The sequence below is a fragment of the Triticum dicoccoides genome, chromosome 7B (genome assembly GCF_002162155.2).
Source record: "Triticum dicoccoides isolate Atlit2015 ecotype Zavitan chromosome 7B, WEW_v2.0, whole genome shotgun sequence".
Classification (NCBI taxonomy): Eukaryota; Viridiplantae; Streptophyta; class Magnoliopsida; order Poales; family Poaceae; genus Triticum; species Triticum dicoccoides.
Window position 1 is genome coordinate 694,440,812 of NC_041393.1, and position 12,795 is coordinate 694,453,606.

General features: G+C 49.8%; 1 non-coding gene and 1 pseudogene across 1 annotated transcript; both read left to right on the forward strand.

Moving 5' to 3' along the window:
- Positions 1-11,727: 11,727 nt before the first annotated feature.
- TRNAE-CUC lies at positions 11,728-11,800 on the forward strand. The gene has a single exon. It is a non-coding gene; the product is annotated as a tRNA-Glu (tRNA).
- Positions 11,801-12,304: 504 nt separating this feature from the next.
- LOC119339416 overlaps positions 12,305-12,795 on the forward strand; it is a 4,414-nt pseudogene continuing 3,923 nt past the window's right edge.

Genomic DNA, 12,795 nt, shown 5'->3' on the forward strand with positions numbered 1-12,795 from the left:
CTTTGTGTGGTTTGTCCTGCTCTTGCCGCAGCGTCGTCCACCTCACCTGAGCTGCTCCATCGACAGAAGCATCCACCAAACCAGACATCACGACTCCTGACCGTCTTTCGCCGCCTCAGATCTCCTTCCCTGCCGCCGGCACCCACCCCAACGGCATCACCATCATCGACTCAGCAGATGAACCTAAGGAGTACACGGGTCCACAAGAGAGGTCGCACTCTTTTGTTTCTGCTTATGTTATGCATTGCTTAAACTTACCTGCTACTTTATCGTCCTGTTCAGCTCTTGGACTCCCAACTCAGGTCCAAATTAATGCTCAAACTTGAATTCTAAATTAGTTGTGGGGCACATATCGAGGAAGCAATGAATAGTATGTCTGTCTAATATCTGGTTCACCTAGGGTATGCCTATGTTGTTCATCTTGGGTGGGAAACAAATAGTAAAGCAATCATCATCTGTATTTTTATTAATTTAAAGCAATCATCAGCTTGCTATCATTATTTTTGGATCCATCCACTGGTTGTTACCATCACTCTAAATTTCTGCATGCTCTCCTTACATAATCTCACCATATTTTTCCGTATGCATGTCAGATATTGTACACTGTCATGCTGAACATGTAGAGAAAAAGAGAAGAGTTTTGCGCGGCAATACAATGTCATGCAGACATCGCTCCATGGTGGGTTCAATGGCAAACCATCCCCACCCCTCTCCAGATTGTAATCCGGAGGAAGATATCTGTTCTGAGGCGGATTCAGACGCCGCTGACCACTCCTATTTACCCCCCAAGGTGTTGCTCTACCTTGGCATGATGATGTTAGTTATATCATGCATATGTTGCCTTGCAGTGCCTACTTTTGACATCATATATGTCATCTGCTTAGTTTAGACATGTTCTGTAATGCCACATGTTTAGTTTCTATATCATATATGGGAATTATGCAGTCTCATGTCTTTTAGCCAGCCATAATATATGTGAAATGTGCAATGCCATCCTGTTTAACCAGGCATCATATATTTGAATGATATCTTGCCCATCCTTTTCTTCATTACATTTCCATTTGTCGACAATGTTTGTACATTAAACCACTCTTCCTGTGAATCAACCATTTGGGTGGGAGATGGAAAAATCTGGAGTGAAAACAAGGCCTTCAGAGCAGACAGTGCTACCTGTCGAAACAGATCTCTTGTTGGGTCCCAATAACTCCTCAGAGATGGATTCAGAGACAGATGACCAGTCCTATTCCCCTACTGAGGTGTATGCTCTAACTTGGCACGGTTATACTGCTCATATCATGCATACGGTGTCTTGCATTGCATAGTTTAGACATCATATACACAATATTCAACACCATGTTCTTAGTTCAGACATCATATCGAATGCCCTCTGTTTAGCATATAAATCACATATGTGAATTAAATGATGCGATCCTGATTACTTAGATAACATGTAGGTGAATTATGTCATGCAATCTTGTTTAGTTATTCATCATATCTTTGAATTATGTTATGCTATGCTATCCAGTTTAGATAGACATCATATATGTGAAATTATGTCATGCTATCCATTTTAGTTAAACAATATACATGTCAACTATTTCATGCCTTTTTTTCCACACTATCTATTGCATCTGTCTCTCATACAATGTCTGTACATTCAACTATGTTTCCTGTTTATTAGCCATTTGAATTGGAGCGGGTGATGCCAGTATCTAGCGGAATAAAAACACGGTTTTCAAATAAAACAGTGCTACCTCTTGGTGGAGATAGCACCCCGGTTCTACATGCACAAGAACCAGCCCTACCACACATAACCCAAACTCTTGCAGATTGTACCCCTACTGCGATGGACAGAGAACCAGCTTCACCCAATCTAACCCCAACCCCAGCCGATAGTAACCCAGTTCCTGTTGACATAGCACACTACAAGAAATCTGTTAATCTGTGACGGATTCCTCATGACGTTCAAGGAAACCGTCACAGAAACCGTCATGGATCAGCAAGGCGAGATTAGGCCCCAAAACAGTAGCCCAGTTATGACAGACCCAGAGGAACTGTCACGGAAAACGTCACAAATCAGGGAGCTAGGTCTAGCCTTTTTATATATATATATATACAATGTCTGAACCACCATGGATGACTCGGCTGATGTGTCTTGTGTTCCCCTTGTATGGTCCATATGTTAGTCTGATGTGGTAATAAAAAAGATATAAAAAGAAAAAGTATGCATTAATAAAAAGAAAACGGTGAGCCGACACGTGTTTCCTCCAGCCAATGATGATTTTACACGTGGAAAATCCCCATTGGTCGGGGCTGTTAATGGGTTATCGGATCCAAAACCCGACCCGATAGCTTAACGGCGTTCCGTTACGGTGGATGCCACATGTTGGTCACCCTTGACGAAAGCACTTCTGTGACGCGTGATTTATCGTCATGGAAGTTGACACTTCCGTGATGATAATTTTGGTAATGTCATGGAACACTTCTACGACAGTACAGGTATGACTATCTTGATTCTGTCATAAAATCGTCATGGATGTACATGCATGACAAAAAATGCGACTTACTGTGACAAACACGTATCATCACGGAAGTGTATTTTTTTGTAGTGAGACTTGGTGTGCTTGCTCTCCCGTTCTCTTTACGGGTTGAAGCAAGCGCCACGGGCTTGGTACCAGCGTATTGCAGCCTTCCTGCAGTCTCTGGGTTTTCGGCCCGCTCGCTCCGATGCCTCACTCTTTGTGTATAATCAGGGAGCTAACATTGCATATCTGCTGCTCTACGTCGATGATATCATCCTCACGGCGTCCGCCCCCGAGCTCCTTCAGTGGCTGACCGCTCGTATTCGTGATGAGTTCGCCCTCAAGGACTAGGGCCTCTGCACTACTTCCTCGGCATTGAGATGGTCCGTCAGGTTGACAGCTTCTTTCTGCATTAGGAGAAGTATACCCACGAGCTTCTGGAGCGGCACCATGTCCTTAGGACTCACCCTGACGGCCTCCGCCTCCACCGACCTTGTCGCCTACTCAGATGCCGACTGGGTAGGCTGCCCCGACACCCGATGCTCCACGTCCAGCTATTGTGTCTACCTTGGGCCCTCGTTGATCGCTTGGTCATCGAAGCGGCAGCCCACGGTATCCCGCTCCAGCCCCGAGGCAGAGTTTCGGATCGTGGCTAATGTCGTGGCTGAGTGCTCTTGGATCCGTCAGCTACTCCAGGAGTTGCTTTGTGATGTTCACAAGGCCACTCTTGTCTACTGCGATAATGCCAGCGTGGTCTACCTCTCCGCCAATCCGGTGCATCATCGACGTACGAAGCATATTGAGCTCGATATTCACTTTGTGTGTGAGCAGGTTGCCCTTGGCTGTGTTCGGGTTCTCCATGTTCCAACGTCGCAGCAGTTTGCTGACGTGATGACTAAGGAATTGCATACTCCCGTCTTCGAGGAGTTTGGGTCCAGTCTTTGTGTCTCTGGCGACGCTTCGACTGCAGGGGGGGTGTTGAACATATATTTGTTGCATGTATTTTGTATATTGTGCCCCACCTCCTAAATGTGTATAGTTGAGGTTGACACCCCGCCCGTACTTATATATACGAGCACGGGCACCCCATCAATATATTGAATATTGCAGTGCCAACCTATCTCCGACTACAGATATCAGTATGTGCTGCTATAACCAAAGGCATATTTTTGCTACTGATTACGAAACAATGTATGGTACAAGCGACTACACAGCTGTTCCACCAATCTATGATGTGCAGTGGGTGGATCAAATTAATAACAGTGAAGTGTATGGGGATTATTAACCTCGGTGCAAACAATTCCAAAGTTCAACTACCAGGTCATCATCCTCTTCAGTTTTGACCCGTTTTTGCTTAGTTTAACGCAACATTTTGTTCTCTCTTCTTCTAGATGTGTACCACGTCGCTGGTTAGCAAAGGCTAGGTCTATAAATTCACTAAGGTCAAGCTTTGCTTTTAGCAGCCATCGCACTAGCAACCTGAAACAGTGTGTTGGGGTAAGAGAAAGCACCATTGGATATACATAAATAGCATATTATCATATATTCATTTATATGAAGTGTAGTTCTCTAGACGGATGGTTTAAATCACAGATGGCTTATTTTGATTTTACGTCAGAGCTGGTGGGTTTCGGACTGGTGCCTTCGTCATTACCAAATGTTCGTGGCTGCCGTGATGTAGGAGGGAACTCCTATTTCAACTCCGGTCGGAGCTCCACATTCATCTGCGTTGGCATCATCCAGATGGAAGTTAGCATCATAAATGGTTGTGGCCACCGTGACGATGTAGCCTGGGCCTTTGTACCCATCCGTGCCGACACAGTTGAGATGGAGGCCAGCATCATGCAAGGTTATGACATCCAATGTGACGTCATCAGGAACTTCGCTGATTATTATCTTTGTCATCTCCCCATAGCAACTCATATAAAAAAGATCTCTCGTTGTGTGGCTCCATAGTGAAACATGTCAATTTGTTTCTCCCGTTGCAAGCATGGGCATACTTACTAGTAATTTACAATTTAAGATTTTCAATCCTTACATCATTCAATCAACATTGTTATGAAGATAAGTAAGAAATAAAATTCATGAGTTACCACTCAAAAAAAATCATCAAGTTTACATAATGTGCACTTCAACATTCAAGTTGACTTGTTTTGAGATAAATCAAAAGATGCTTGATTAATTTCTCCGGGGGTATAGGTCTGGACTGACGTCCTAATTAGTTGCATGATCATTTGTTTGGATATAAAAGTTGTCACATAATTTATGCGTTGTGTGAGAGTTCGTACTATAAAAGTTGCGCCATCGAGGCCACCACCGCTGCGCAACCGGAGGCACAAGAGGCCAGCCCGCCACCAGCCCGACCAGGGACTGCGCCCCACAAGGCAGGCCGGGGGGGGGGGGGCATCCGCCCCGACACGTCGCAAAGGAGCAGCCGGGCCGAAGACCAGGAGCCCGTTGACGGAGCTTCCACGGCTACCGCCTGCGATAGCCGCTGCCCAGGAGCCGTCCCACCGGAGAAGGAGGCCCAGGGGCCCGCCGGCGACGCAGCTGAAGCCCCCGACCGGATACATCGTGCGACGCAGAAGAGGATCGAGCCTCCCCACCCAAAGCTCCCGCGCCCTGGCGAGAAGAAATCGCCCCCGCCTCCGCCGCTCGGGCTTAGCCCGACGGCCTCCTCCGTTGACGGCGAGGGGAGGAAGGGGGGCGGGAGGGCGGCGCGGCTAGGTTTTAGTTAGCAACAAAGCGCTTGTCACATAATTAGCTTTCTGGTCATTTGTTTGGATATCTTTCTGGAAGTCCACACAACAAATCACATTCATTTCTTCAGTAGTTTTAAGGCCGCAGGATGTTGTGTCAGTAACAGACAGTTTGAGATATCTTTCTGCAGTGCTCAGTGAAAGCTAAGCCATGCAAGTTTTTTTTAGAAAAAGAGGGCCTTGCCCCGACTCCACCTTTTATTAGATGAAACCAAACCGTCCACAGAACCAAATTGGGAACACTCGAACCACGTGACACATGTGGCAAGCAATTCAAACAACTCGAAAAAAAAAAGCAGGGAGCACTCGAGGTAGGCATAGCCGCACAGGCACCATACCCAGAAATGAAACAGTAAAGCAGAACAGGCCTCATGGCCGTTCGCAGACAAACAAGTTCCCTGCTTCCCTACAGACAGGCAAGGCAAACGACGGACTAAATTCCAAACTGGGGCCAACATACGGCCAAGCTAAAGCGAAGCAACAAATCGAAGCAGCAACATGAACACTAAGCAGTTCGCAAAGACAGGCCCGATCATCAACAGCCCCGCGTCCAGTCAGAAGAAGTCCCTAGAGGAAGAGCTGGCTTCCACGTCAGCCTGGGTCCGGCCAGAGCAGCAACGGTGGCAATCGGGCAAACTCCCAGGCACCCTTGGTAAGTCCTTCTAGCTTTCTTTGATCTTCTCCCTTGCACATTACTCCCTCAGTAAAAAAATATAAGAGCGTTTAGTTATCTAAACGCTCTTATATTTCTTTATTGAGGGAGTACCTTCCAGATATCGCACGACCTAGCAAAGTTTTCCAGTATTACCTGCAAACCCAGCTAAGGAGCTCCATTAAAACACAACTTATTTCCATACTTCGTGAAAGATTTAGGAATTGTTGCCACACTTGGGCTTTTCTATTGCATGTCAATATATAAACAGATTTACAATCCTAACCATAAATGGGAGATCACAACAATATCGATTCTCCTCGATTTAGGGGATTAGGAGATATGTCACGATACGTGACATATTAGTCTAACACTCCCCCGCAGTCACAACGGGAGGAGAACGGATGTTGAGATTGGACCGAAAATCCAGAAACAACGGCGGCGGGAGACCCTTCTTCAAGATGTCGGTGAACTGTCGTGACGAGGGAACATGGAGCACACGGACTGACCCATGGCAACACGATCGCGAACGAAGTTGAGATCGATCTCGATGTGTTTGGTACGCTGATGCTGTCCTGGGTTCGTGGACATGTAGACAGTGATGACATTGTCGCAGAAGACGATCGTCGCAGGAGGAGATGGTCGATGAAGCTCCTGGAGAAGTTGTCGAAGCCAACTCGCCTCAAACATGGCGTTTGCCACGGCGCGGTACTCGGCTTCAACACTCGAACGCGAGACTGTGTGTTGCCGCTTGGAGGACCAAGAGATGAGGTTATCTCCAAGGTAAACATAGAATCCCAACGTTGACCGCTGAGTGTCGGGGCATCCGGCCCAGTCGGCGTCGGTGTAGGCGATCATGGAGCTTGGTGAAGTCGAGTAGAGTTGAAGACCATGAGAGAGCGTGCCCTTGATGTAGCGCAAGATGCGCTTGATGGCGGCAAGGTGCTGCTCACGCGGGTCGTGCATATGAAGGCAAACCTGCTGAACGGCATACGCAATGTCTGGGCGCGTAAAAGTGAGGTACTGGAGAGCGCCGGCAATACTCCGGTACTCCGTGGGATCGGCCACTGAAGGACCAGCAGTAGCAGCGAGCTTCGGTGATGTATCAACAGGTGTCGTGGCTGACTTGCAAGCAGTCATGCCAGCCCTGACCAGAATCTCCGCGGCGTACTTAGCTTGCGAGAGATGCATGCTGGAGGAGTCGCGGGTGACCGCGATGCCGAGGAAGTAGTGGAGGCTGCCCATGTCCGTCATGGCGAACTCGGCTCGTAGAGAGGACGTGATCCTGTCGAGCAAGCGGGTCGACGAGGCGGTGAGGACGATGTCGTCCACATAGAGTAGGAGGAAGGTCCTGCCTTCCGCACACCGGAGGACGAACAACGAAGTGTTTGAGCGTGAGCATATGAAGCCGGTCGAGGTGATGAAGGCAGCAAAGCGTTGGTACCACGCACGAGGAGCCTGCTTGAGACCATAGAGTGAACGGTTCAGCCAACAGACGTGGTCGGGGCGACTGGAGTCGATGAAGCCAGTGGGTTGACGACAGTAGACAACCTCAGCAAGAGTGCCATGCAGAAAGGCGTTCTTGACGTCGAGCTGATGAGTCTCCCAGTTAAGAGAGAGCGCGATTGAGAGGATGACATGCACGGTGGACGGTTTGACAACCGGGTTGAATGTCTCGTCGAAGTCGACACCTGACTCCTGAGAGAAACCTCGAAGCACCCAACGAGCTTTATAGCGATCGAGGGAGCCATCGGGCTTGAGCTTGTGGCGAAAAACCCACTTGCCGGAGACGATGTTAGCATCCCGAGGAGGAGGCACAAGATCCCAAGTGTTGTTGCTGAGGAGAGCGCGGTACCCCGCAGTCATAGCATCGAGCCAGTTGGGATCCTTGAGAGCTGCACGGGCGGAGGTGGGAAACGGTGAGTACCTGCTGACAGATGAAACATGCAGGTTAAGCCGCTCGCGAGGCCCCTTGTGGATGCCTGAGGTGCTGCGCGTGCGATGAGTGGGTGCAGGAGGGGCGCCCGGTGAGGGAGGGCCGGGTGGTGAGGGTGGTGCGGGTGGTGAGGGAGGTGCGGGAGGAGGGGAGGGTGGTGGGGTGGGTGGAGGTGGAGTAATCTGAAGGAGTGGGACAACTATGGGTAGGTTGTCGTCGTCGGCGAGAAAGTCGTACGTGGCTGCGTTGGTAGGCTGTGGGGAGGCAAAGGGAAAGGTCATCTCATCGAATACGACATGACGAGAGATGATGATGCGGTGGATAGTGAGGTCCATGCACCGATATCCCTTATGATGAGAGGAGTAGCCAAGAAAAACGCAAGCACTCGAACGCGGCGACAGTTTATGTGGCATGGTGGAGGCGGTGTTGGGATAGCATAGGCAGCCGAAGACGCGTAGTGATGAATAATCGGGATGGTTGTTGTGAAGGGCAGAGTATGGAGAGAGGTCGCTGATTGTTTTTGTAGGAAGACGGTTAAGGACGTGAGTGGCGGTGTGAAGTGCTTCGGCCTAATAACGAGGTGGTAAGCTAGCTTGAAATAGGAGAGAACGCACAATGTCATTAACATTGCGAATGATGCGTTCAGCTTTACCATTTTGTTAGGATGTGTATGGGCAAGAGAAGCGAATGTGAATGCCGTGCGTGGCGGCGAGAGAGTGAAGTTTATTATTGTCGAACTCGCGACCGTTGTTGCATTGTATGGACACGAGAGGTAAGCCAAACTGAGTGTGAGCGAACGCGCGGAAAGCGGAGAGCGAGACGTAAGCATCCGATTTTTGGCGAAGCGGAATAGTCCATAGAAAATGAGTGAAATCATCAAGAATGACTAAAAATATTTATTGCCAGAAACACTCAAGATCGGTGAAGTCCAAAGATCGCAATGGACTAACTCGAATGGACGAGTTGTACGAGTAGTGGAAGAGGAAAAAGGTAAACGTACATGACGGCCTAGTTGACAAGCATGACATAAAGTGGTTTGGTTTATTTGCCTAGTACAAGAAAGAGAAATATGTTGCGAGAGGCGACGATAGGCGTCATGGCCGGGGTGACCGAGGCGACGGTGCCACACATCATGAGGGGCGGTGAGCGTGGCGAGGGCTCGAGGAGGCGGAGGACATGTGAACGTGTAGAGCTCCCCCGTACTATTGCACCGAAGGATCTCGCGCCGGGAATGAAGGTCCTTCACAGAGAAAGCAAAAGGGTCAAAAGCGACGATGCAATGATTATCAGTAGTGAATTGACGAACGGAAATAAGATTTTTGATAATGTTAGGTGTGACTAAGACATGACGTAAGTGAAGAGGTCTATTGGGAAAGAGGGAGGGAAGGGAGGAATGACCGGATGTAGTGACGGGAACGGTGGAACCGTCGCCGACCACCACGCGACGATAAATAGGATGGGGAGAAAGAGATGATAAGATACCGGCATCGGAGGAGAGGTGGGCGGTCGCGCTGCTGTCCATAACCCACTCGGGAGAGGGCTGCTACAACGTGATGTTGGTGAAGTGTTGAGCGAGAGCGACGGTGTCCCATGATGGTGCCGGCGTTGGTGTTGTGGCATAGGGCAGCACGGCGCCGAACGGAGCTGCGCCATAGCCACCGTAGGGCGCGCCGAGAGCAGCCGGGGGAGCGGCCATGTAGGCGTGGGCGCGTGATCCCGGACCCCTTCCAAGGATGCCGCTGGTGCTGTTGGGGCGCGACTGCATGGGCCACATCTGGATGGCTCCTATCCAAGGGTTGAACGGAGTGGGCATTGGAGGAGCACCGCCGGCGGGCTTGTAGCCCTTGTTCTTGCCCTTCCCCTTGCCATAGCCGGTGGCATGCGGGTTGTGGGCGGGAGCAGGAGCCCGCCATGGCTGGCCGCCACTGCCCCCACCGGAAGGAGCGCCACCACCACCCCCGGAGGACGACCCGCCGCCGCTGGGAGGAGCAGGGGCTGGTCCTTTGGCGGCGTACAAAGCGGAGGCCGATGTGTTGGTGGAGCGCCGGGAAGCCTTCATCTCGTGGAGCAGCAGCATGTTGTGGAAGTTGAGGAAGGTAGGGAACGGCGTGAGGAGGGGGGAAATGTCGGCAACGCTGTCGAAGCGCTCGTGAAGGCCCTTGATGACGTTGGTGACGAGCTCGGGGTCGGAGACGGGGGCACCGACCTCGGCAAGAGCGTCAGCCGCCGTCTTTTGCAGGTGAAGGTACTCGGTGATGGACCGATCCTCCTGCTTGATGTTGTGGAACTCCTCGGTGAGATAAATCTCGCGGCTCTTTTGGTTGTCGTTGAAGAGGGCGAGGACGGAGGTCCAGACCTTGTAGGCTGTGGCGGTGGCGGGGTCGGTGGGCATGACGAGGTCGATGATGTCCATGGCCATGGAGCCGTAGAGCCAGCGGAGTACCAAGACGTCGAGGCGGCGCCATGTTGGATCGGTGGGGGGCGTCTCGGTGGTGAGGTGGTCCTCGAGGGCGTAGGTGGTGACAGCGATGTTGAAGAAGGTCCTCCACTTGGGGAAGACGACGCTCTTGAACTCGAGGACGATGGGGACGAGAGAGCGGACGCTTGGGATGGCGGTGGCCTGCGCCCAGAGGCCGGCGTTGGGATGGGGAGCAGGTGGTTCAGAGGGCGCCATGGGATGGGAGGGGAGGGAGGTGTTGGCCGGCGGCGCGGGAACAGGGGTCGGCGGCGCTAGGGTTGGAGGGAGCGGAAGCGAGAGGATGTGCTTAGGCTGATACCACGAAAGATTTAGGAATTGTTGCCACACTTGGGCTTTTCCATTGCATGTCAATATATAGACAGATTTACAATCCTAATCATAAATGGAAGATCACAACAATATCAATTCTCCTCGATTTAGGGGATCAGGAGATATGTCACGATACGTGACATATTAGTCTAACACTTCTAAATGGCCCAAATAACAGCCGCATGTAGAACATTGTCAGTTAAGTGTTTCTTATTGCAAATCCACCACCCCGCCACCTCTTCAAAACCTGGCTCAGGGTTACACCCAGTAAGCATACGAATTCTGCGCCAAATTTCTCTGGCCACCACACATTCGAAGAAGAGGTGGTTACAGGTTTCTGGCTCCTCGCAAAACAAGCAGGTAAGATCATCCACATGCTGACGTTTGGCAAGATTATCTCTAGTGAGAAGTTTGTTGTGAGAAAGAAGCCACAGGAAAATAGCTTCCGTAGGGACTATGGATCCTGGGGGGACATGGATCTACCAAACAGCAGGGACAAACACAGGGACTATGCCTCGAAAATTAACAACCGCATAAAGAGAGCTGACAGTATAAAACCCAAAGGAAGATAGCTTCCATATAAGGGCATCCTCCTCCCCAGAGAAAGAAATAGATCTAACAATACTGGTCAGGTCAAACCACTATTGGAGGAGCCTATCATCTACAGTTCTACACATCTTCTGAAAGTTAACTTCAGGTCCACCCCATCCCAGGCATCAGCAAGTTTGTTGATGGTATTTGACTATTTGATGAGTTGCGTACCTGCATACGCTGTATGGTTGCTCAACTCAGGGAGTCAGGCAGATTGCTGGAATTTTGCCCAAAACCAACTCATCATATGCTGGCCTGGGTTCTCAGTTTCCGTTTTGCCTGAATTTGGGAACAATCCATGTGTTCGCGTGCTTGGCGGAATTCAAATTACGTAATTTGTTCTTGGTTTGTTGATGTTTTATAGCCATCTCTGAAAAAGCAAAACTGCGATTCAGATATCGTTCCTGCTGTTTTGTGTGGTGTACACGAACAGACATGCGACATGAACACATGCGTTTTAGTATGTATACTAACACAAATCCGTCGTAGTCTAGGTGGTTAGGATACTCGGCTCTCACCCGAGAGACCCGGGTTCAAGTTCCGGCGACGGAAGTGCAATTTTTTTTGTTAATTGACTGGCCATGCAACCGAACAAAGCAAGAGACTACTCTCCTTTGTACTAAATTCAGATTCAGATGATATCTTGGTTTTGCTCTCCTCTCATGGAAGAGGAACCATGGGCAGACGGCACATGCAGACACAAACATTGACATCGCCAAAACAAATGCAGTAGCTACAGAAATTATGGAGTAAGAAAGTCTTTGACCTCTGGAGCGCAAGACTTCAACTCCTTCCATCGACCCCTCCTACAAATAGCTCCCTGCATCCTCCATCCCTTCTCTCACCACTGCGGTCCTGCTCTCCTCTGAAATTCGCATTCTTCTGTTCCGCCTGCACCGAGGAAGCCATTGTAGGAGGTGGGAAAGGAGGGATCTAATTAATAGAGATTTTTGCGTTGTGTTCTTAGATTGCTGCCTTCCCATTGTTTCTTAATCAGTGTTTTCTTGATGGTGTTTGCTTTGTCAAGTGGGAAGAAGCTCGGAAAACATGGCCGGGATGGGTGGGCACCAGAGGCAGATGATGGAGGATGCGGCGGAGGACAAGTTCCCGGAGGGGTTGCGTGTGCTCGCGGTGGACGACGACCGCGTCTGCCTCAAGGTACTAGAGGCCCTCTTACCGGAGGGGTTGCGTGAGCTCATTGGCCTCGAGATGGATCTGCCCGTCATCAGTATACACTCACGACTCAACCCGAAGTCCTAATTTTATTTTTGCATGTACAACTGTTTTTAAGGAGTACTTTTACTCCAGAATCTTGAAGATACACTGAAACGGTATGTATTCCTTTAATTGGGCAGCATGTGAGATCCTACATTTTTAGGAGGATTTTGTGAAATCACATATGCACAGCATGCACATACTATTTTTAACTTTGAGAAAGTCTAAAGAGTGAGGTCCCCAGACTGAACCAGTGGGATCCCATCTAACCGTTCATCCGTTTGATCGGATGGCCACTGGGGTAGCAGAGCGGAGGTGGATCGACACATAAA